The 23,604-nt window shown below is 37.5% G+C and overlaps 2 protein-coding genes across 3 annotated transcripts in view; both read left to right on the top strand.

The window, feature by feature from the left end:
- Positions 1-23,604, top strand: part of Pvf3 (PDGF- and VEGF-related factor 3) — a 68,770-nt gene that overhangs the window by 20,540 nt on the left and 24,626 nt on the right. The gene's annotated exons all lie outside the window — the stretch shown is intronic.
- LOC108072835 (zinc finger protein 30 homolog) overlaps positions 1-23,604 on the top strand; it is a 104,415-nt gene that overhangs the window by 66,708 nt on the left and 14,103 nt on the right. The window lies entirely within an intron of this gene.

Raw genomic sequence — 23,604 nt, 5'->3', positions numbered from 1 at the left:
AAATATTACATATTTATTACCTATTTTATTATTTAAAAATACATTTTATACTGAAGAATTGTTTCTTCTTATTTATTTTTGTAAAACAAATCTTTAACATTATTTTTAAACTTATTAAAATTTCGATTATATATTTTAAATACCTATAGTTTTCTTCTGTTCTTCATATCGTTCGATGACTGTACTGTAACAGCACACACTTGAACGCACACATCTTTCGTCCTCTTGTCTAAAATGCAGCTTGCAGTTTGTGTCCTGGCTTGCATTATATCTCCCCTCTCGCGCCATTGGGTCCTGTTTCAAGAACAATTCCTTTCACGTTTGAGTGTGTGCGTGTTATTTTTTTTTGAGTGCATTTTTCTGCATGTGACTGCACTGCAAGTTTTCATCATCATCATCATCATTGTCAAATGGAAAGCGAAAAAATTGTTGTCGTCATCATAAACGTCTTGTTCGCCTTGTGGGTGAATCCCCCTAACCCCCTAAAATCAACCGCTTTAAGCCCCCTCTAGAACCCCTATGTTCGTCCCAGAAAATTCTATTGTCAAAGTTTTTTTTGCTTGGTGTGTTTTCCCTCGGTTTTACTTACTTTTCAAATGAGTTTTCCGTCTAACTTTAAATACAACGAAAGGAAAGTGTGTGTTTGGAGAAGCTGGAGGAGATGAGTAAATATTTCTGTGGCAAGTAATTTATTACTAGTATTTTTTTAAGCAAATTAAGTTTAAATCAGATATATTTTTTTATAAAGAATTAAACTATGTTCAGTTATTTTCCTTTCGTTTAGCGTCCTTGTAAAACTTAATTTTAAACTTATTTCCCCCTAAGTTTCAGTTTCTGTCAGCATTATTTGTATATTTCTCACACTTTCGTCTTTGGCCAAAACTTTGTTTTTATTGTTCTCTTAACTCTCATCATATTAAATAATTTTTACTTTCCCTCCGCAGCAGGAAGAAAAATGGAAAAGAAAAAGAAAAACACTTGGCTGCCATTCATGTTTGTTCAGTTTGAGCGTAAGAAAAGTTTTTCACACAATTAAGTTGAGCAAAATGCTGTGGCAGACCCGAAATTGAAAGAAGTCCTCGCCAGGACATCAAAAATTCTGCTGCAGCAGCTGCTGCTCCTGGCGTTGCCAGTTCCGCATCAGCAAAACAAAAATAAAAATAAAGAAATTTCAATTAAATAAAACTCCATCAGCCAAAAATTCATGTAGTTTTCATTGAAGTTTCCATAAGCGTTGACTTGGAATAATAAGTTAAGGATAAGTTAGGTATACGTTTACTCTTAATACAAAAACTATATAATCAAATATTTCTTATTAAAGGAGATTACATATCCCTCTGATAAGAAAATAAACAAACTTGGGATGTTCACTCCACATTTCAAAAACAAAAAATTCAATTTCCAAGAAATCAAAACCACACAGCTAACTACAATAAAAGGTTGTTTGAAGTACTTTTACCACTTGTCCAAAATCCGAACCTGACCGATGGTTAAAAACTTCCATTATTCATTTAACGAGCGGAATCCAAGTGGAAATAATTTTCATTTAATTTTATTTTAAATGCACTCAAAGCGATAAGGATGGGAATCGACATCGACCTTCCTTTGCGCACTCGAGTGTTTTGTTCTGCTATCGCCGACATAAAATCATTGGAAAAGTACAAAATGGTAACCGAAAGGTACCCAGAGACCTGCGGAAAGCCAAAATGACTTGGCCGAAATGCCATTGTTGGCTGTGGCTGTGGGCTTGCCTGTTTACATTGATTGCTGGGCCAAAGATACAAAGGCGAGAACGAACGAGTTTCAGTACTAAATACTGCTTATATATGTACAAAAATACATTTTCCAACTGTCCGCCTTGTTGTTTTGAATCCTGTTTGTTCAACTTCGGGCCGAGAGGCTCCGGGATCCTACCTGAAACGGACCCCGACGAGTGGTCCATTGTGTCAGGTCGGGCATCAAATTTAATCCAATTAGTTAGACAATGCCCGCGGGGCTTCGGTTTTAGGGTTCTCGGGATCTGAGGTCTCGTGCGGATCGAATTTGTTGAATACGCCCACGTCGGCCCTCTAATCCCATCCGCCATTTGTTGCTGCACTTAATTAGGAGGGGCAGGAACTGAGAAGCCAACTAGCATTTGATTTTGAGAACCCTAACCCGAATGAAGCCATTTCAATGGCCTGCGATTTGGCACGTCTGCGGCCCCGATGATTATAGAAATATGTTGAGAATATTCTCGCAAATGCTTTGACTAACAAGGCGCACGTTGGCGTCGTTAGGCTGGCCATTAACTGGAATTGGTTCGAATTGTTTATTACCAATAGCGTAACGTAATCACACAAAGGATTCGGCTCCTTCTGCGCCACACAAACGCATATCAATTGCCCGAGCAGATTATAATGTTTATGGCCAGCACAGATAGTGGAAGCAGCAGCATTGTTTGCTCGCCGGGGGAAATTCTAAAGATTGCACTGCCAGCTGGTGTAAACTCTGGAAAATGCTTTGTTTTTGGTAAGTGGATTCAGTAGAAGATGACAGCCTGATGAGTTAATAGAGTTCGATTTAACATAGACATTAAAACAAATAAGGGAAGTTAACTTTGGCACGACGAAGTTTGTATATCCTCACAGTTTGCAATTTGAGCATTAAGAATAGATCCATTTTTGTCAAATGGCAAGGAAAACTAACAGAGATACTAACAGATATATATATATAATATATATAAACATTTATATATATCATAATAAAATTATTAATTATTATTACTAAAATTTTAATAGCCTCAAAGGGGCTTCAATAATTTAAATTAATTATACATAATTTTCTATGATTATTTTTGAGAAAATTAAAGCTTAAAAATATATAGTTGTTCTCAGTTAGTTTTTATAAGCTTAACAAATCTGCATACTGAATTTAACATTTTAAGAAATCAAAATTTTTTTCAATTTTTGCTAATTTTAATGATGTAACCCCTTATCAAAATTTTTAAAATTCAATTTTTTATCAAAATCAAAAATTTTAATGATGTAACCCCTTATAAAATTTTGCAAAAATGGCCAAAAAATCGATTTCTTCCTGACATATCTAGAAAGATTCGCCTGCCAATGCTGATCAAGAATATATATGATTTATAGGGTCGGAAATGACTTCTTCACTAAATAAAATCCTAAAACCCTTCGAGAAGAAGGTAATATTTGAATTCTTTAAATGCCATTTATTAATATTTTTGTATGAACATTTGTTGGACAAATCAAAGGCCACAAATATAAAAATGAAGTCAAAAATGAATCAAATTCTATTCAGAAAGCGTTTCTATGCTAGATTTTTTGTAGATTAACAAATCAGCATACTGAATATTTAGAAACCTGTAACTGGAAACTTTTACTTCTCATTCAGACTTAAGCTCGTAAACCTTCTTAACATACAAAAATAGTATTTTTAAGACTATATAGTATATAAAGTATATCTCTTGCAATGTTGGTTTTATGACTGCTGAAGTAATAGTAAGAATTCCCAAGCTCAAGAAGAATTGCTTCAAGTTACCTCATTTCTCCTCATCAATGGCAGTTACTTTCAATGCCAAATTCTTATGTCAGGGTCATAAAAACAGGGGGAGCTCTTACTTTATCCCCGCTCAGTCAAATTACCTAGCACACAACATAAAAGTACCCCTCACTTTCCAAAAAGATAGATGCATTTCTATTTTTATGCGCCAAACGCAACCTGCTCCTCTCTGTGTTCCCTGGAAAAACTCGTCGGCTAATTGCAGTTTCAACGCCTTTCAGCACTGTGGAAATGCCGCCTTAATAGCCTCTGCCTGGCCCCTGAGATTTTCCCCCCTCCTCATCGGTTTTCCGCCTTAAATGCTTCCTGCTTCTTCGGAGTATGCAAACTATGTCATTGGGTCTTTTGGTATTTTTCCTTCTTCTTTTTTTTTTGTGGTAAATTGGGGAATCTGTCTCTCTCAATCTCTCTCTCCCTCAAAATGCAGCTGGATTTTCCGCTTTTATTGTATTTTCTTGTTAGCTATTTACATTTTCCGCCGCTGCATTTTCCATTGAAAACTGTTGCAGCTTCTTGGGAACCTGGGCAACTCGTTAAAAATACCTCCCCATTTCCCCATTTTATCTGCTTTGCACCTTTCACCTTTCTAACTTGCGTTCTTTTCGGTTGTTTTTTTTTTTTACTCCCAAAATAGGAGAAAGGGGCGTGGCTTTTATGCTGGGAGAGATTTATGCAAATACTTCGTTGTGCTGACAATCGATTGACTTTTATTGTTAATGCCAGAATGATCAATGTGATGCGATTTTGACTTTACTTCAAGTAGTTGCTGATTTTCAGGATGTATTTTTCAACAAGAAAGCTGAAATGTATTTCCCTAATAATTCTTGGGGTTCATGACATTCTAAGCTGAATATTTACCATTCTTACACTGCCGAAACGCACTGTCTTCTTGTGTCAAGCACTGACCTTTGACTAGACAAACTTTTGGCCGGCCTTCAAAACAAAAAACCAACGACAAACAGATGTCATTTGATGATGACAAATATTTGAATGCTGGCTGGGGGATGTTCTAACCCCCGTCTAGCAATCTGTCTCACTCTCTAGCTATCTCTCTTGCCCCGCGGGGGAAGCCGGAAATTGCGTTGCTCTTTAACTGGGGTTAGGCACCCTTTTTTTTGTATTTTTTTTCCCCCGGTTAGGCTAGGGTTTTTGTACGTCGTTTTGGCCTTGGGCCTTGGCAGTTTTATCTTAAGTCAATTTGCTTTTCCCCTCATCATCATTCCGGGGCAACTAAGCGGTTTAGGGCATTGAAAAGTTTTACCCCCGGAAAAAAGAAAACTGAGGTCAAAGTGTCATAGATCAGCATTGTTGTCGCGGAAACTATTTGGGATAATTATCCAGGATGTGGCTGTCACAAGATATAGAACCTTTGCCACACACAAAGCGAGGGTTTCATCTCAATTAGGGGATGGCTTTGTTCTCGAATCGGTTTCGATTCTAAATTTTGTGTTCAATCTGTTATGTTACACCGAAAAAAAATGAAACGAAGATACAAATATTGTTCCTAAAATATAGAATAATAGTTCTTTTATAGATTTAGAAGAAGTCAGTTAATATTACAAAGGCCTTTGATCTTTGATATTTAAATAATGTAAACTCTGTTTTACATTTCCATTGATCCTGAAAATTTTTTGAACCTTATACCACATTTTATTCGTGTAGATATCCTGCTTTCTCCTGACATCTCCCTATCAATTTCGAATTTGATTTTTATGATTTCGGTGGCATCTCATTTCTCATTCCATCGCTCGTTTGCGGTTCCATCTCGCTGGCTCATTTGCATTTTGTATTGAATTCCATTTCATTTTCTTCGGCAGCTGCTGCCCCTGCAACCGAATGGCAACTTAGGCAAATTGAATGCGGCAAATGCGAGTTGGTAGCAACAAAAAAAAAAGTGCGCGAAACTGAGACAAAAGCTAATGCCAAGGGCAATGTGGAAAAGCCGCGGAATAAAAGTATGATTCCCATTCGATGGAGAATGATTTCGCCAACGATTTCAGTTGGCTATAAATAAGGCTCCGATCCATTACACAATAGAATACCCAGCTAATGGACCAGACTACCTCTGGTCCCCCTTTGCCTGGGCTTTCTTTTTCCGCCAACCTGTCTACGTGGATTCATTTTAATTAGCGGCTACAGCAAACATTAAATGAAAATGCAGTTGGCGCCTCGTCGTGAGAAAAGCGGCAACAGAGCCGGAAAAAAATATATGTAAAAAGCAAAAGGAGCATACAGGCAAAGTCCAGACCATTAAAATACTCTTCAAGAATATTTCTAAGTGAAGCTAAAATATAAATAAAATACAAATAATATAAAAAGAGTTCCCTCCACTTTGATAATGTACTTTGCAAACATTACTTAGGATTATTTGTTTTAAATCTGCTTTCTAAAAAATGCTCTAAAAAATGCAATTAAATTCAAAGCCACACTTTATTTTATTAAATTTTTAAATAATATATTTAAAACATATATCGTTAGGGTATTTAATGAAAGGCAAAAACAAATTCCTTGCCTGCTTTCACCAGCTTCAGGAACACAACAAAAAAACCCCACATGAGGTGTAAGAAAAAAGAGGGTGGAGTGGTCTGGAGGCATCTTTGCCTGGGTGGCCTCCACGGTGCTGTTGTTGCTCTCACTGCGCTGTATATGCAACATAATAATTTGTAAACATTTATCAATTATGCAGCAACAGCAGGAGCAGCGGCAATAACAGCATCGCCACCGCGTATTCCTCTGGCCCCACAAAGCCTTTCTAGCCGTGGCCAACTGGCCACATAAATTTCCACGTTGGCCGCCATCGCCACTCAGTGGGGGTTCCCCTCCATCGAAGAGTTTGCACTGAGGGAAAATTATTGAATAAATTTGTAGATGTTGGATATTATGGAGAAATATAAGAAAATATATTAAAAATAATTGAAATTGTTACATAAACCTAATAGATATTTTACAGATAAATTTTCAGCTTTTATTAATTTTTAAAGAACTTTTCCTGCAGTGTAAAAACACAGCAGTCTAGCTGCGCATTCCATGGGCGTTTTTCGGCTTTGACTTTGGCGGTTTTCTGGCCAGGGCGTTGATTCGCCTGACCAAACATGCAATTAAGTGCAAGTGGGCAACACCTCATCCTCATACTCGGCCGCAGCAGCAGCAGGAGCACCATCATCATTCGAGATATTCCCAGGAAAATGCGGGGGACAATGGGCAGGTGCATTCTGGGGATTCTGATGTGTGCCAGCAGCTCGCCCTGCCGGAATGCCCTCGTGGAGTCAGTCCATCAATCATCCAGCAGGCCCACTTGTTGACAACAACAACTGCGGCAAACATTGGGGGGGATGTGCCGGAGAAGGGCTGCTTCATCAACGTGACCGAGACCTAATCCCAGGCATCTGCCACAGCGGCAGGTGCCAAAATCCCAAAGTGCCAAGGGGCTAAGGTGTCGCGTCCTAGATTGCCAGGATTCCCAGGTTCAAAGGTGTCAGCGAATGAAGAGCGATCATGCTGGGCGAAAAAGGAATGTTTAAGCTAATTCCTGGGAAATATATGTTGAGTGTTAAGAGAAGGATACAACTGAGGTGTAATTAAAATTTTTTATAAAAATTTTCAGCTTATTTTTAGTTAAGCCACAAAGCTAAACCTGTTTTGTAATAATCTGGAATAATAAATACCTTTATGAGTTGCACAAGTATCTCCAAAAATGTGTTAGACCAGAGCTATTGCATTTATGTTGAGCTGATTGCACTTTAATGGCTGCACCTGCTTGGCCGAGGCATTAACCTTTTCCAAACTGGATCAAAGAGCCACTAAAAACCATTAGAAATGTTACGTTTAGATATCCCGCTGCTCAAGAATTTTAATTCTTGCAGGCAAAACTAGTGCAGGGCAATAGAATTAGTTGAACAAACAATCAAAATGCAATTGGCAGGCGGCGATTGCAATGAGTGCACAACAAAAGCTGTCGAAAAATATTTTCACCCGCACTGGCAACATGTTGCTTTTGGATGCAATGGCCAACATGTTGCTGCAGTTGCAGAGAGCCTCAACATGTTGCTATCACGTGCGCAGGCTCTCTGCTAGCGCTCTCAACATTTAGCGGCGACTTTTGTTTATGTTGCTGCGCGCGGCCATCAGCTGTTTTCTGTTTACCTTCCACACGCGTGTGGGAAAAAGGGGAAATGTTGACAGTGTAAGCCGGAGCCAGAGCAACATATGTTGCTGGCGGTGTTGCTCGACCCGCCAATGTTGCCAGTTGTCAGTTGTTGCCGTTATCTCGAGTTGCGTGTATCTGTGGCCAGCTGTATCTGAATTTGTGTGTGTCAGTGCGTGTTGCGTACTTGTATCTTTGTATCTTTGTATCTCGCTGGATTGCAAAATAGCCGCGTGTGTTTTTTAGTTTCTCCCCCAAACAATTTCCTGAACTTGTGCCCCAAAAGACAGACGGACAGACAGACAGACTACTTGGCATTTGGCAATCAATTGTTTGTCTGGCCGATTTCCTCTCCACAAGAATACAGCTCTTGGCCTCCAATTAAAGCCAAATGATTCACGGGGCGGCCTTTTTCATTCACAAACAAAAAAACTGTGTGCGGTGCGTGCGTGACACAGTTTTCGGTTAGCTTATGATTTATGCCGCGCTTGTCACATTAACAACAACCGCAAAATGTTTAAAAAATCTACAAAAATCTAAGAGATTCTGTGGAAATTTTTCAAACACCAGATGTTGAGATTTGTTAAGTGTAAAATATTACAAAGAAAACGACAGAACACGAAGAATTACCAAAGTGTCCAACAATTAATTGGAAAAGTCACAATTTGAAGACTTAAATAAAAAGTGATTCATCATAAATTGGTTTATTATTTGTCATTAATATTATGAAAGTCTACGGGGTTGTTGTATGTGTGCTAAGAATGAACAAATAGTAAACAAAAGTTAACTAGAAAGAGCAAACTACACACAAAACTAACGAAAAATTGTGGAAAATCTCACTTTACAGAATAAGTCGTTGCATTGTAAACACTAATTAAGAACTGTTCTAAAACTGTAAACTCTGACTAATTCAGGGATTATTTTTCAACTTCTACCAAAAGGAGAAAGCAAAAAGAAATTGAAAAAGTGCCCATCAATTAATTAGAAAACCAAAAAATTAATTAGAAAACTAAAAGAAAACTCGAGCGAACAAAATGCAGTTGAAGAGTTTGTGGCCTGCACTGACTCTTTTTAATTTTCTGTGGCTGGTCGCGGTGGCCAACGCTGATGTCCATCAGAATAATGGCCGGCAGAAGGTGTTGCCAGGGAAACGCCTGCCCGATGACTTGGGAACAGAACGTGATAAAAGTTCAGCCAAGATGCGAAAGATTTTCCCGCAAGCGGCCGCAGACAAGGAAAATGGGGAGTTGCGCCTGAGACACGAGCAACATCATCTGCGGCAGCAGCAGCATCTGATGGCGTGGGAGCAGCAGTTGCAACTGCAACTGCAACAGCATCTTCGCGAGCCAGAGCCCGAGACAGAGTCAGTGTCAGTGCTAGTGCGTCATCATCAGCATAAATCTCTAGCGAATCCAAAGCCGGGAACCGCAAAGAAACCCATTAGACAGGCTCCAAGTCTGGCCGATGACAAGGCCAAGATTTTGGTTAAGCGCAGACTCCACTACAACGAGTACGATAACGACGATCTCGAGTTGCACACCATGGACTCTGCCGAGAAGGAGGAGGAGGGACGCCTCTCCCCTCGGGAATGGCGGCGAATCGAAATTGCACATCGGCGGCAGAAGGAGCAACATCAATTGCAGCTGCTGGCGGAGCGACAACAGCAGCGACAACTACTGACAACAACAACGACGACGACGACGGAACCCAATAATGCCCAATCGGAGGATAATGATGTGAGTGCATCCGAGGGGACTCGATTTAATGGGTTAAAGCCAAAGCAAACTGTTGGTTTAAACGGCCAATAAATAGTATAATGGGAGGGGAAATATAGTTACCCTAACAGGAATATATTTATTAGTTCAATGTAATTGAAATGTTTGTTGAAGAGATTATTGTTCTAGAAAAAACTTAAACTATAGAGAACAATAATACATTTTCAGCACAAACTGAATAAATGTCAATTAATGTCAGTTAAGAGCTACAAGCATTCCATATGCAAACTCAACTGTTTGAGATCAATCAACTACATATATTCACCACTAATTAGATAATGGAAAACCATTGGTTTATTTATCTAATTTGATATTCTATGCCAAGTGCCTGTACATGTAAAACAACAATTTCTGTATAATTTGATTGCTGTTGTCAATGGCAATAAATCGATTTTTCTGACAGTTCTCAACAGGTTTTCATTATAAAGCTTTGACCAGATTTTTCATCAATTTCCAAGGGCTGCTCTTTATTATTTACCTTAGGATTTTGCAAAGAGATTTGCACTTTTTCATGTCTGTTTTCATTTCAATTGGAGTACCTCCATTCAGTTACCGATTCTCATTCCTCACCCTCATTTCTGTTTCTTTTTTTACACACTGCCCGCAGAATTTGCCACTTGGCATACAAATTAATTTGTTTTAATTGTGACTGCTCGGCACGTTCCTTTCAGATCTCTTCGAACTGATTAGGCTGAACTTTTTTGTGTTGCCTTCTTTTTTTTCGTGATTATTAATTGGCCTGGGTAATTGTTCAGATTCAATGGAGATTTATGCGATCGAACGTTGTTGCAATGCAAAATGTTTACCAATTAAATGCGTATTAATGGCGAAATGCTTAATTGATCAGAACAGGGGCTCTGAGTATCTAAATATCATCATTCCCCTTCGCCTCTGATTGTTTTCCTCGACTTTTTCTGCACTTGGCAACCGCTTTGAATCAATGAATAATCAAAAGGTGGCGAAATGATCGTTGGATTCGTAATTGTTTTGGGTGACTCTCGAGGAGAATTGAGGTCAAATATTTATTGAATGAAATTGTGTGGATCTAATTGATGAAAGATGGATTCGAGAAGCTTCTGAATGTGTATTTTTGTACATATTAATTAATTAAAGCTGTATAAATATAGTTAAATGATATTTAAAAGAACTATTTACTAATTTAGTTTGCCAAAGATTTATTTCCATAAGAAGTTCATGAAATTCCATATGGTCCTAAATAAATTTCTCTTAATTCTGTTTCCTTAATCCCTAATTTATTACTAATACATTATCTGCACTAGCAGCAACCGCAGATGTATCATTCCAAACGAGTTTAAGTAAGATTTACTTGGCTAAAAATGTACATTACACATTGTTCGTTGGATTAAATTCGATTTATGATGAAAATAATTAGCATATTATTTACGATTTATGCATTTTCCTTTTCAATTTGTAATCTATACTGTTCTGTTTGATTCCCCTTGGCGTTTTCCATTTTCCCGCTGCCCTTTAACGAGCTGCTAACTCACATTTGGGGCATACAAAGTGATTGCATCTGATTATGAGGGCGGGTGTGGGATTACTTTTATCTCGAATCAAATTTGCGCCCAATTATTAACAGTGGATTTCTGGATTTCCCACTCTAATGTACTTCGTTCCAGCTTCTAGCCCTCTCGAGTCTATTTTCTCGGTTTTCCTGTGTTTTTCCCCGCCCCACTTTTATTTGGCGCCTTCGGGCAGTCAATTTTATTTGCTTTCCGAATCGATTCCCAACACTTTCACTTCTCTCCTTGGCTGTCTCTCCAACATATTCCCCATTTCCCTGTCTTATTTTCCCCAGTCTTTCCTTGTGCTCCTCTTTCCACACCGCCTTTCCACGCTTTTCCTGTGTGGTTGCTGCAACTTTTGCAATCAGTCTATTAGCTCGAATTCGTTCTGCTTCAGTGGCGCACACACAGAGAGACTCCACCCACACCCCAACCGCTTGGATTTTAAAAAGCCCCTCTTCACCCTCCACCCACTGGCGCGGATTTTCTAACACCCCTCGGCCCCCCGCTCCCGGGGGAAGCCACTTCAAACATTTTGGCGGGCGTAAACAAACGCAGCTGCAGCTTCTGTGGGGGAAAATTGGAGGCACTGGCTCTTGCACATTCAATTAATTCAAAGCATTAAAACAATTAAACGTTTGTGGCTTCATTGACTTGGCACACGCCCCCATTGCCCCCCTGCCACGCCCCATTTTTGCCAAATGCAGGCGGCAATCAAACATCCCGCTTTTCCCCCGCCGCCGCTCCGCAGTAGCTCACTTTGTGACCCAATTTTCACACAAATTAGTGCAGCTAATTTTTAATGATGATTTTTTCCTTCTTTTTTTTTGGGTTCTGCCACTTTACTAGGCATTTTTCATAATTTCCACAACTACTGAGTTTTTCTTGTTCGGTTGCTCGAAAATATTTTATTTTTAGGCAATTTATGATGTGGCCTAGTCTCTTCTGAAAGCACTTTTTTAGGCGTTGGGTGAGCCGACAAATGCAATTGAAATAAACATGAAAAAAGCCGGGAGAATCTCCTCCTTTTTTTTGAGAATATTTTCCAAGAGTTTCTCTTGGGGGTTGGGAGCAGCGAGGAGATTACCTTCCCAGAGGAATCTTCTCTTTTGTATTTTTTTTAGGTGGAAGTGGCATGCTTTTCCACAGGTTCCCTTGCGCCATGCGTTTTAACTCATTTGCACCTAATTGTCATGCAAACGGGGGCAAGCGGCAAAGGAAAAACAAGAAAAATTGTGGAAAAGAGAAAAAGAAAATAGAAAACTGAGAATGAAAAGTGGAAGAGAGAGAGAGAGAGTGAGCATTCTAGCCAAACCAATTTAAAATTGTACAGCTTTTTATCCTTCGCCCCAGCACAGCTGTGGCTACTGTCTTAGGTCCATTGTGTCGCAACCGCCCCCGAAAATCCTCCTATTTAACCATACCCAAACTCTAAAAGTTGTTGACTTAATCTGCATTTTGTTAGCATTGCATGCTTTTCACATTTTTATTCAGTTGGTCAGCGCAAAAAGCGTTGCAAAAGAAACATAGTAAAATTCTGGCGGTGGAAATTTGCATGGCTCAACTTCTGGCTAAGGATTTTTAGCCCTAGGGAAGGGAGAAATGTATGAAGATAAAATAAATAGAACGAAATGCAGTGGGTAAAATATGTAAATAACATTATTTCTTAAAATTTTTTCAAAAAATATGAGGAGTTTTCATTTCAAGGATTGTTAGAAAATATTAAAGACAAACCTAAGGCAAAAATAGTAAATTTAAAGAAATAATTCCTTTGCTTTCCCACAAAAAATATTAATATTTATTTAATTACCTAACTTTTAAAGTTATTTCCTTGAGATAAATTTATACACCCTAGCCCCCATTTAATGCAAAACTCGTTTAGATCGTCCATCATCTTTTCAGTGCAAAAGTTTCATCACCCCCCACTGTGCTCTTTCCCTACCCCTCTCCATTGTGCCAGGCATCCTTTTGTAGCCCTGCTAATTCTTTGTCACCTTAAACACAACAAAGGACACCCTCCATTCCTGGGTGTGACCCCCTTTGGGCCTGCAGTCTGCCCTTTTGTTAAAGAGTCGGCTTGTTTTTGCGGCGCCTCATTTCTCCCGTTTAACTCGCTTTTTGCCCCATTTTCCCGCACATTTTGTTGTGCCCAGCTGTCCAGCTTTTCAGCAGCTAAACAATTTTCCACCACCCCCCCTTTATATATACGCATTTTCCCATCGCTCTTGTTCCTTTCTGGCACTATTTTCCATGCGTTGGCACAGGTTTTTCGCCTGCAGCTTCTACATTCTCATTTTGCAGTCCAAAATATATATTTTTGCTTTTATTTTACAGAAGCTTTTTTGGGTTACTTTTTGTTGTTGTTGTACCTATGGTTCTTCACCCAATTTTTGTGTTAGCATTGTAAATTGCATTTGTTTTTGTTCTCGTTATTTTCTTCAATTTTTTTGGTGTCTTTCCCTTTGGCGTCCCACTGCCGCCTGCATATTTTGCTATTTATTTCGCTAGATTTTGCTACTATTAAACACTGTAAAAAATAATAGTTTCTTGCTTACTTTATTATTTAAAAAACAAGAAAGAAAGCTAACTTTGGCCAACCAAAGCTTGTATACCCTTGCAGGTAACAATTAAAATATATCATAACTAAGCCAAAAATGCATTAATTTCGATTCGGATAGCAATTTTGCGTTAGTTTTTATTAATTTAAAAAAACTGCATACCAAATTTAAAATTTTAAGAAATCAAAATTTGTGGCCATTTTTGCTAATTTTAATGATGTAACCCCTTATCAAATTTCGCAAAAATGGCCAAAAAATCGATTTCTTCCAAACATGTCTAGAAAGATTCCCCTGTTGATGTTGATCAAGAATATATATGGTTTATGGGGTCGAAAATGATTCCTTGACTTAGAAAAATATTATTTTGTATTATAAAATCGGATTTTTTATATTAAAAAAATTCTTGATTTTTTGTAAATTAAAAATAACTCGGCCAAAAGAGCATTAATTTTAAATCGGAAAACTGTTCTGTGCAAGATTTTCTACAGTTAATAAATCTGCATACTTCATTTAAAAATTTTGAAAATTCAATTTTTTATCAAAATCAAAAATTTTAATGATGTAACCCCTTATAAAATATTGCAAAAATGGCCAAAAAATCGATTTCTTCCTGACATAGATTCCCCTGTTGATGCTGATCAAGAATATATATACTTTATAGGGTCGGAAAGTCTCCTTCACTGCGTTGCAAACTTCTGACTGAAATTATAATACCCTGCAAGGGTATAATAATTACTTTAGTGCTTAATATATATTAATTAAAGCAATGATATTTAATAGATTATAACAGACAATACTTAGGAGAACCTATAATGTCTTTAAAAAATTATACTTATAAATCTTACTTTGATTATTTTATTTTAAAAATATTCTACTATATTCTCATGTATAAATAATTTGACATTTTTTATTTTATTTTCTTTTATATTTTTCTATTCTATTTTTCTTTCACTTGTATATCGCTATTTGCATTTTGTCATCGCCGTTTCGTTTTTTTTCCCTTCTACTCATCTCCTTTTTTTAGCCTCTTGTGTCCCTTGTGTCGCTTTAAGCGTTTTTATTACCCGCAATTTGCGCATTTTCACTTTTAGTTTTAATTAACTAAAAATTTGTGCTACAGCCACGCCCACCGACCCCACAAAAATCCGCCTGAGGCCTTAGCAACTTATACACGCCCTCGCCTTTTCGTTACGTTCTGGCTCTGCTTTTCCTTATTTTCCTTGGTGATTTTTCATTTTTCTTATTTCGTGCTTTTTTCGCTTTTTATTTCTTTTCTATTTTATTTTTCCTACTTCTCCCATTTTGCTTGCTTTGCATTTAATTTGTGTTTATGTTTTCTGCACAATTTTAATGCCATATTCTGCTGGTTTATTTTCAGCCTTGCTTTTTGTGTATTTTTTAGGTTTGCCTACAATTTTAATTATTTGCCAGTTGAAGCCTTTGTTTATGAAGGATGGCAAAAAAAAAATAGAAGAGTGGAAGTCCTGTTCAGTTGAGTTGTTTGTATTTATTGTGCAAAGGCTTCAAACAGTCTGGGCTCCTCCCTCCCACTGGGCACTTTTCCGCACCCTACAAATTATTTTATACCAACTTGTAGAAGCCAATGATGGCCAAAATGTTTGCACTGGCTTTTTGGCTAGAATAAAAATAATAAAAGGATTTATTTTAGTGTACAAATAAAGGTGAAACCTCAAAGTAAGAGAAATTCAGCAACTAAAAAAAGGAAAAATATATATAAATAAATAAAATATATCCACAAATAAAATCTGATAAAATAACTACTATTTTGTTGTTGTTAAAAGTATAATAAATTCCTTAAGCAGTGACTACTGTATCATCCAAACACTTCTTGACGCATACTATGTATCTTGTACTGTGTGTTTGCTGGCTTGTGGCTTTAATTAAACTGAACTTTCAGACACTTTTCAAAGACAACAACAAAGGCAAACTATATTGTATCTCCGCCTCCCTCCGGCTTTTGTTCTGCAAACTAATTAAACATTGGAACTGCCCTGACCCCATCCATGGCCTCATCCTTTTGGTTCTTACCACTATTAATTTGTTTTAAATCGTTTTTTGTTGTTCTCGTTTCTTGCTTGTTTTTTTTTTTTTGTTTTTCCTGGGCTTTCCTCTACTCCAATTACGAGATGCCCGTCTCCGCTTTGGTGATTAATGGCTCCCCTGGATCGGAGGTAACTTCATTTTGATTGCCTTGTCGAATTCGACCGGCACCGCTGGCACATCATTTGTTTTGAGCTGTTTTGTTTTGCCGGCAATATCAATACACAAAACCCGAAGAAGTAATACAAAATTCCCTCAATGCGATTGGCTTTTCAATTTTCCCGAAAATAAAAACCAACACTATACACTTTTCCTTACTCTCCTTTACCGGATTGGGCCCATTAATCACGTTGAAGTTGCCTCAAAATTTTCGGCTTTTCAGCTGTGTGGTCTTGACGTTTGCAACTCGCCTTGTAGGCCTTTCTTTGCTTTCTTTGGCAACGCACACAAATTTGTTATGGGCCCCGCACCAATTGATTTGTGTTTACACATCTAACATCATCAAAATGGGGTAAAGGGTGCCATTAATTGTTGGAATTTTTTGTTTAAATACTGTCATTGTGCGGTGACATCAGATAATGGCATTCAAAACTGAAGAAGATTAATTTGTATGGCTTCATTAAAAAACATGAAAAATAATTTGATTACGAAACAGGGATCCTATAATTGCTCACTTTTAATGCTGTATTTCAAATTGAAAGCCATCTTTGAATACAATTTGTTGCAAAATTGAATAATCCAATGGAAAATCATTTAATTCGTTCGTGTTAACATAAATTGCAGCATTTATTTCCCCCATCAAAATTGATTTAAACTGTACAATAATACATGCATTAAATTTGCAATTTCTGTATTAATTATGTGGTTGAATAAATATGTTATGTGGCTTATGGTTCATTAATAATTTACCAATTTGCATTAAAGTTTGAAGTTCATTCTGTATCTCTGAATATGAAATGTTTGCAACTTTCCCTTAAATAATATTTTTAAAATTTACTAAAGAGTAAATCTTCCCCTGGGCTTTATTTAGATTTTCCAATAAGAGAATATGATTATGGGATTTCTGTTGTTTACTTTAACCTGGAACTTCCACCTTGAAATTGTTTTGTTCAATTGGAGTTCAATGCCCGAAGGACCATATTTCACTCCCCCCCTGAATGCACTTTTGTTACTGCAGCAGCTGCAGCTGTTGCCAGTGCAAGTGGCACTTTTTACTTGCAATAAACACTCGAGGTGGCAGACCAATTGTGCTCCTCTAAAAAGTTTAAACAAAGCAATTTACCTTTTGAATAAACAACACAATAGAGAGAGAGAAGCGAACATGTAATCGAAAATCTCCACACAAGAATCACATAGAGAAGAGAAAATAGAAAAGGTCAGCCAAGCATAAGGGAAAACTTCACCCAGAAATCGAAGAGGAAAGATTCTTTTTGGCAATCCATTAAATATGCCTAGCTGACGATTGCTTTTCAGTTGTTCCAACCGAGTGCAAATGTCTCAATCGCCGGGCAAAAGTTAATGAAGCCCAACAATGCGCATGTTGAGCAACCAAACGAAGCCAATCGAGAAACGAGACATCATCCATCGCCAAGGGTTCTTTTCCTCCAGATTCTTCTGGCTGAGGGGACAAAATTCCGCAAGAAAAATCTAAAGAATTTCCATGCAAATTGGGAAAAAGGTAGCTGGTGGGTTGGAAAATAATATTATTAATGAGTTTAAGAGGGGAAATACTCTGATTAAACACAAGGAGTGATGAGTGAGGAATTTGTGAAATAAAAATATTTGATGGGATTTAAAACCAAATTCCACATAAATATAAAGCTTATTAATAATACAATCCTTTCATAATGTACAAATTAAATAATTAGTAGCATTCTTAGAATTTCATTTTCCTGCCAGAACGTTCCCCCTCTTCCTCCCCGACTTAGACATTTCCCAAAAGTCACATTGGTCTTGGTTTTTGAAATTCTGTGGAAATTTAATTGACTACCGAAGAGCGACAAATAGAAAAATGAAATGAAAATTGAAGCCCTCGTCAAATCTTCCAACTGACATCAACTGATTGAATATGCGGGCGGTCGGATGGGTCGAATGCCGAGGCATCCGCACAGATACAAAGGGAGAGAGAGAGAGTGAGTTGCCCAAGGCGATTCACAGATTGCATCCGAGAGATACAGATAGACAGAGAGATAGATACTCGCAGACACCCTACAGTGGCAATGACCAAGTGCACACGCATTGAGTCATTCAGTCAGTCACTCCGGCATTCGGTCGGGCATTTAGTCAACCGAGCACAATGTTGCCTTCTAACGAATCGTATCTGCCAGATACAGATACTTTCGCATGCAGCGCAGCTAACTGAATTTATGCCAGAGCTTTATGTGAAGCACGACCAGAAACAGATAGAGATGATGATGACCAAGATGACGACCGGCTGACAGCCCGCTGATGGGTGGCCCGGGCTGAACTCACTGCTCGTCTTGTATCTGTCAGATAAACTTGTTATTTTGCTTCTTGTTGGATTTTTTCCTCCGCTGTTGCTCTTGGCGCCTAGGCAATGTTTTTAATTTTCAGCTTAATTAAATCATTTGGCCGTGGCTTTGCTTCCCCTCTCCCTCGAGCTCTGCCACTACTCCCAGTAAATTATTACGGCCCGCAGCAATTTGTGGGTCATATTTTGGCCAAAATTTATGACAGCTGCGCTTCTGACTGGTGCTAAGTAAAATCAGTCATAAATTCCGACCAGACTTTAGAGTGCCACGAGCAGGTTGAGTTCAAGTTGGAGTTCCCAGCCAGAATCGCCAAAGTGCCTGCTGAGTGGCTTCTCTTGAGGGGGTTGAGGTATCCCATAAATGTCAGTAGAAGTCCGTAAAATGTTGAATATGTAGAGTGCAAATTAAATTCTAAAAATTATAAGGGGAAGATTCCACAGAACATCTTGGGATAAAGTCAAAGTATAAGTTTTTCTTATAAAGTTTAAGCTAGCTTTTACAAGAATTTATCTAGAAGAAATCTCAATCACATAAGAATTTCCCTTAACTTTCCCTTCTTTTTGAAGCCAACCCAATTTATTAACCCTATTCCATCAATTATGATTTCCACTCCCAATCGGTTTACAGCTCTATCAAATTTCATATCTCTCGAGATCGGAAACCTCTGACCCATTTCCCCCCAACCCAAAGCATAATAAGCCCCATAAAAACCAATTTTATCCGCAACTATTACTTATCTAATAAACGGCAATAAAAACCTTCACTTTCATGCTTAGCCACAGAAGTCAAACGAAACCATAAAAAAGGAAATTATGGAAAATGTCAACTTGTGTTGTGACCCAAAGTGAAAATTGTTTTTATTATCGCTAGTAAAATTCGAATATAATTTTTTTTTTTTCTGGCCATTAAAACAAGCTGGCCAAGATTGGTGTCTTTTTTGTCCGTTGAATGCCAATGTTCAGTGTGTCCAGTGTGTCCAGTGTGCGTGTTTCGTGCTATGGTCGACCACAAATTGCTTAATTGGTTAAGAAAAGGGGGAAATTCGTAGGGGGCTGGGGGCATGGGAGTGGCTCGGAGTGGCCACCGTGAGCCATCAAATGCTGACAGCTTGAAGTGTGTCACACACAGTGTCTTCAAACGAATTATAGACGGCGCCCGTGACTCTGCTCCCTGTCTATCTCTCTCTGGCTGTGCGCTGGCAAAGAGTTTTCCGCTTTTCCCCTGTTGCGTGTCTCTAATGGAAATCCCCAGCGACACCCCACTAGTATATCTGCTCTCTGCTTTTTCAGGCGCCACGTTAGTGAACACTTGGAAAAAAATATGTGTAAAAATAATTAACAATAAAATAGTTAAAGGTAAGATGGTATTTTTCTAATTTATAGAAGAAAATTCTATGTTTAAAAATGATTTAAAAATCTATTTACTTTTTTATTAATTTCTAAAAAGCATACATCTTTTTTCTGAGTGTTTAAGTGCATTTGACATGAGCCAAGAGCAGGTCTCAAGCCCTCTAATTGATCAAAGGAGCGGAGTGAAATAGTGGGAACCAGAGTTCAGAGTTCGTGCTTCGGTTTATGGTGATGAGATGAGTGTTGTCGATATGTGGAGGTCACTAGCAGCCCCAGCTTCAGCTCCCATGATGATGAATTCCATGGACTAAGTGGCTGTGGGACATGAACCTCATTCGAGTGGAAAATCATTGACTTTTGATATGATAATAATAGGTTACGAAAAGAACCAAAAAACCAGATCAGGGCCCATGGCGTGTCATTGTCATTCAAGTAATCCATTTGGAAAAGTTCAGAGAATTGATTAAATTAGGGAAGACTGATTATTAACATTAATCAGTTAATTTTTGAGAAAGAAGAACTATAAATAGGACTATTTTAGATATGAAATATTTTGTTTTTATTATATTATTAAATAAAAAACTCACTCTAAGCTTATAACAAACCCTAACTAATTCCCAAGCCCACTGTCTGCGATTGTTACTTTGGTAACACTTGGAGATTTCACGACATTGAAGGGGATTTGCTCTCTCGAAGGGTCTCCACATTGAATGTTTGTACAAACAAAAGCAAAAAAGTGGAAATAAAATGTGCCACATGCAGCACTTGTCACAAGCCCGAGAGCCGAGCACAAGTATTTACAATCAATAAACGTGAAAACGAAAATGAAATCGAACTTTGAGTGGCCACTGGAAAAGTTATGCACTCGTCAGATACATTTTGAAACGAATCCAATCGAAACCGAAAGTGGGCGTTGCTAATTAGTATTTGTCCGTTTGACCTTCTGTATTTTTGGGGAGCGAAACGAAATGAGATTTATTGTCGCCTATTGGAAATATTCAATAAATTATGCGGCTCTTTATAAAAGCAAAAATGTATTTGTATTTTGGGCTTTGCCACGGTTTCGCCTTATTTATAGTTCGTTACGGTTTTTTAATAGGTATTTAAATTGATTCGATTAGAGACAGAGGAAAAAGGGGGATAGGGAAATTGACTATGATTTGCATTTCAAAGGGAAGTTTGCCAAAGCGAAAGCCACTGCAATTATTGATTTCAACAGGGAAAAATTTTATATAAATTCTACCTTAAAATTTATAAAACATCCTTGGAGAAATCTGATAATTTTTAACTCATTTCTGTCCAAATTGATTGAGATTTCAACATTGATTTAGTTGAATTGCCATCCTGATTCACTTTTCCCTTTTTTCCTGACAGCGAAGTATCTCGAGTGCATCGAAAATTCCCGGCATGCTTCTTGTTTGTAGTACAGTTGTGTACACATTGAGTGAGTCAAGTTCAGTAAAAAAAAGGGAACAAATCGAATCGAATTGATACAACTACAAAAAATTGAGGAAAGAAAAAAACTTGTTCGAGCCATTGAAAAAGCAGAGAAGGCAGTGTGCAAAGTGCAATGACAACGAGAACATAAAAAGTATCAAGTGCTCTGTCCAAACGTTGAACTTCTGCCACGCCCACCACTCGAACGCCTGCCGAATAGTGCAACAAGGGGTTATAATAGAGAGGGACAGATGCAACCAGAGAGAAAGAGACAGCAGCCACAGACCGAATGCCATTAAAGTGATCTATGAGCTCGCTGAAGTTGCCAATATTGAGAGCGTAAATAAAGACTGTTGGCCAGGCCAGCACAATATAAATTATGTGCTCAAGCTTAATAATAAATACAAGTGCGTGACAAAAGAATTCAACAGTTGAAGGTTCTAGGTTGGAGTAATAAATATATTAAGTAAGCATTTGAAGTTACCGAAATATCTGAGGATAAAATATATGTCCTTTTCTTAATCGTTTTAAAGACATCTTAGAAATACCTTGAATTATAAATTAAATTTATTAAATATTTTTATTTCATCATATTTATATTCTTTTACCTGTAGCTACATTTAACTTTGCCCCATAATTGTTTTGTCATTGCACAAAATTTCATTTACACCACACTGATCTTGGCTGACATTTAAAAATTACCGCTATCACTTCCAATTTTATTCGACAAACATTCACAATTAGCTGAGAGCTCATTTGCATTCACTCCCCCTCAGAAAAGCACTTCCCTCGCTCTTATCAACATCGATTATAAAATTGTCACGCTTCTGAAGCCGCACAAAAATAATAATGAAAGAAAATATTAAACACACAGGAAGGGGAGCTCGCTCCCCCATTGGCGACGCCTTCAAAAATGATGCCATAAATTCACAAAATTATGACATGAAAAAATACAAAAAAAAACTCAGCAAAACACAAAAAAAAAGCGAAGGAAAGAAGTCATTATCAATTACGCCACTTAATTATTTTTATTGGAGCATAAAATGCTCCATTTCTCGGTAATGCGACACGCACACAGTCAGTGGGCTTTGCTCGCTGTCTCTCTCTCCCCACTTTTTTCCTTCTCTTTCTCTCGCCCCTTTCTCCAATTCTCTGCTTTTGTCGCACATGTGTCAATGGAGTGCTAATTGTCGCGTGCCCACATCTCACTGGGAGAAAGGGAGAAGTGTACGGGGCCACTTCCTTGTCCGGGATTTGAATCCTGTTCTGGTTTCTCTAGAGAAACTGGGAGAAAAGGAGGAGGAAACGAGGGGTACTCACTTGGCTGCCTCTAATCGCTGTGCCACTTTTGCATAAATCACTTTGTGTGAAGGGAATAATTGAATGTGATACGAGTATTTCTTGTTCGGGGCTTGGCACCGAGTTTAAAAAAAATAAATTGTAGGCGTACCCCTGCACGCACTTTCTAACCAAATTTTGTATATTTTTTTAATAGCATTATTCAACAGCGGTTGACACCAATGACTCCTAAATTGAAGGAATAATTTACTCAACAGAAAACACTAGGAAACCGCCTTGGAGTGGCTCAATTCAAAGCGATTAAGACAAAGCGTTAAAAAATATTTAAAAAAAAAAGAAACGCAGCCACAACAACTATAAAATTAAATAAGCAATTGACACAAATTGAGTAAACATATATTTTAAAATTTATGCAGTGACTCATAGCAAGAAAATGTTAACAATTATAGGCTTGTAAAAGATTAAAGTTCAATAAAACTCAGACAGTTTCTTAACTACAAAAACCTTATAAAAAAAAATTCAAATATAAAAAATAAAATATATAAAAATAACTTGAGTTTTTAAACTTGTTCTACCTTGATTTATATTTCTTAACCATGATTCATTCCCTCGAAAAACGTTTAAAAACCCCTTCGAACTAAAACTCAATCTAAACTCAAATAAATCAAGTTAACTAAAATCTGCAGTGCAATTAGCCAATTCCAACTATTTCTCTACATTCGGTTGTTGGCCAATTGTCTGGGATTTTTTTTAGCCAGCTGCTACGCGATTGTCTGAGCAATTAAAAAGCATTTAGCTGGCCAGAAAAACGAAGGAAAAACCGAGGTACAATTGGAGGAGACATGTGTTGCTGGCGTTTATAGCGTATTAATTGACTTTTTGTTGATTGAAAACTATTTCATGATTGCGCACTGTGGCAATCTTTTCTCTGCACTAATTTAATTAAGGCAGACGACCACCCACGGCAAAATTGATATTTTTTTTGCTTGGCGCCGCTGCAATTTTCACGGAAAGACAGCAGATTAAATGCAACAATTTGTTGTCTTGTCGGCGAAATTGTTTGCGGGAAAGTTGCAATGGGACAAACATGCTATATAAAAAATATATTAAACTACAGTTCAGCGCAATAAAATATACATTTAATATTTTAAATTGTTGAAGAAATTTTGAGATACGTTTCTTCGAACTTTTCTTTATGTTTTGGCTAAAAATATTAATTTTTAACTGGAACAATTAATTCTCATTAAAATAGAAATTTCTTAGAATTAATTTGAATAATATAATACTCTTAAAAAACTTTTAGTAAATATAGAAAAATTATAAGCTTAATTTAAAATTAATTTAAATTTAATATAAAATCTATTATTTTGCTCACTCCTGTATGTTGCTGTAGTTACCT

Source organism: Drosophila kikkawai, chromosome 2L (assembly GCF_030179895.1).
Source record: "Drosophila kikkawai strain 14028-0561.14 chromosome 2L, DkikHiC1v2, whole genome shotgun sequence".
In the NCBI taxonomy this organism is placed as follows: Eukaryota; Metazoa; Arthropoda; class Insecta; order Diptera; family Drosophilidae; genus Drosophila; species Drosophila kikkawai.
Note: the sequence above shows the minus strand (reverse complement) of the source record. Positions and strands in the feature narration are given on the sequence as shown.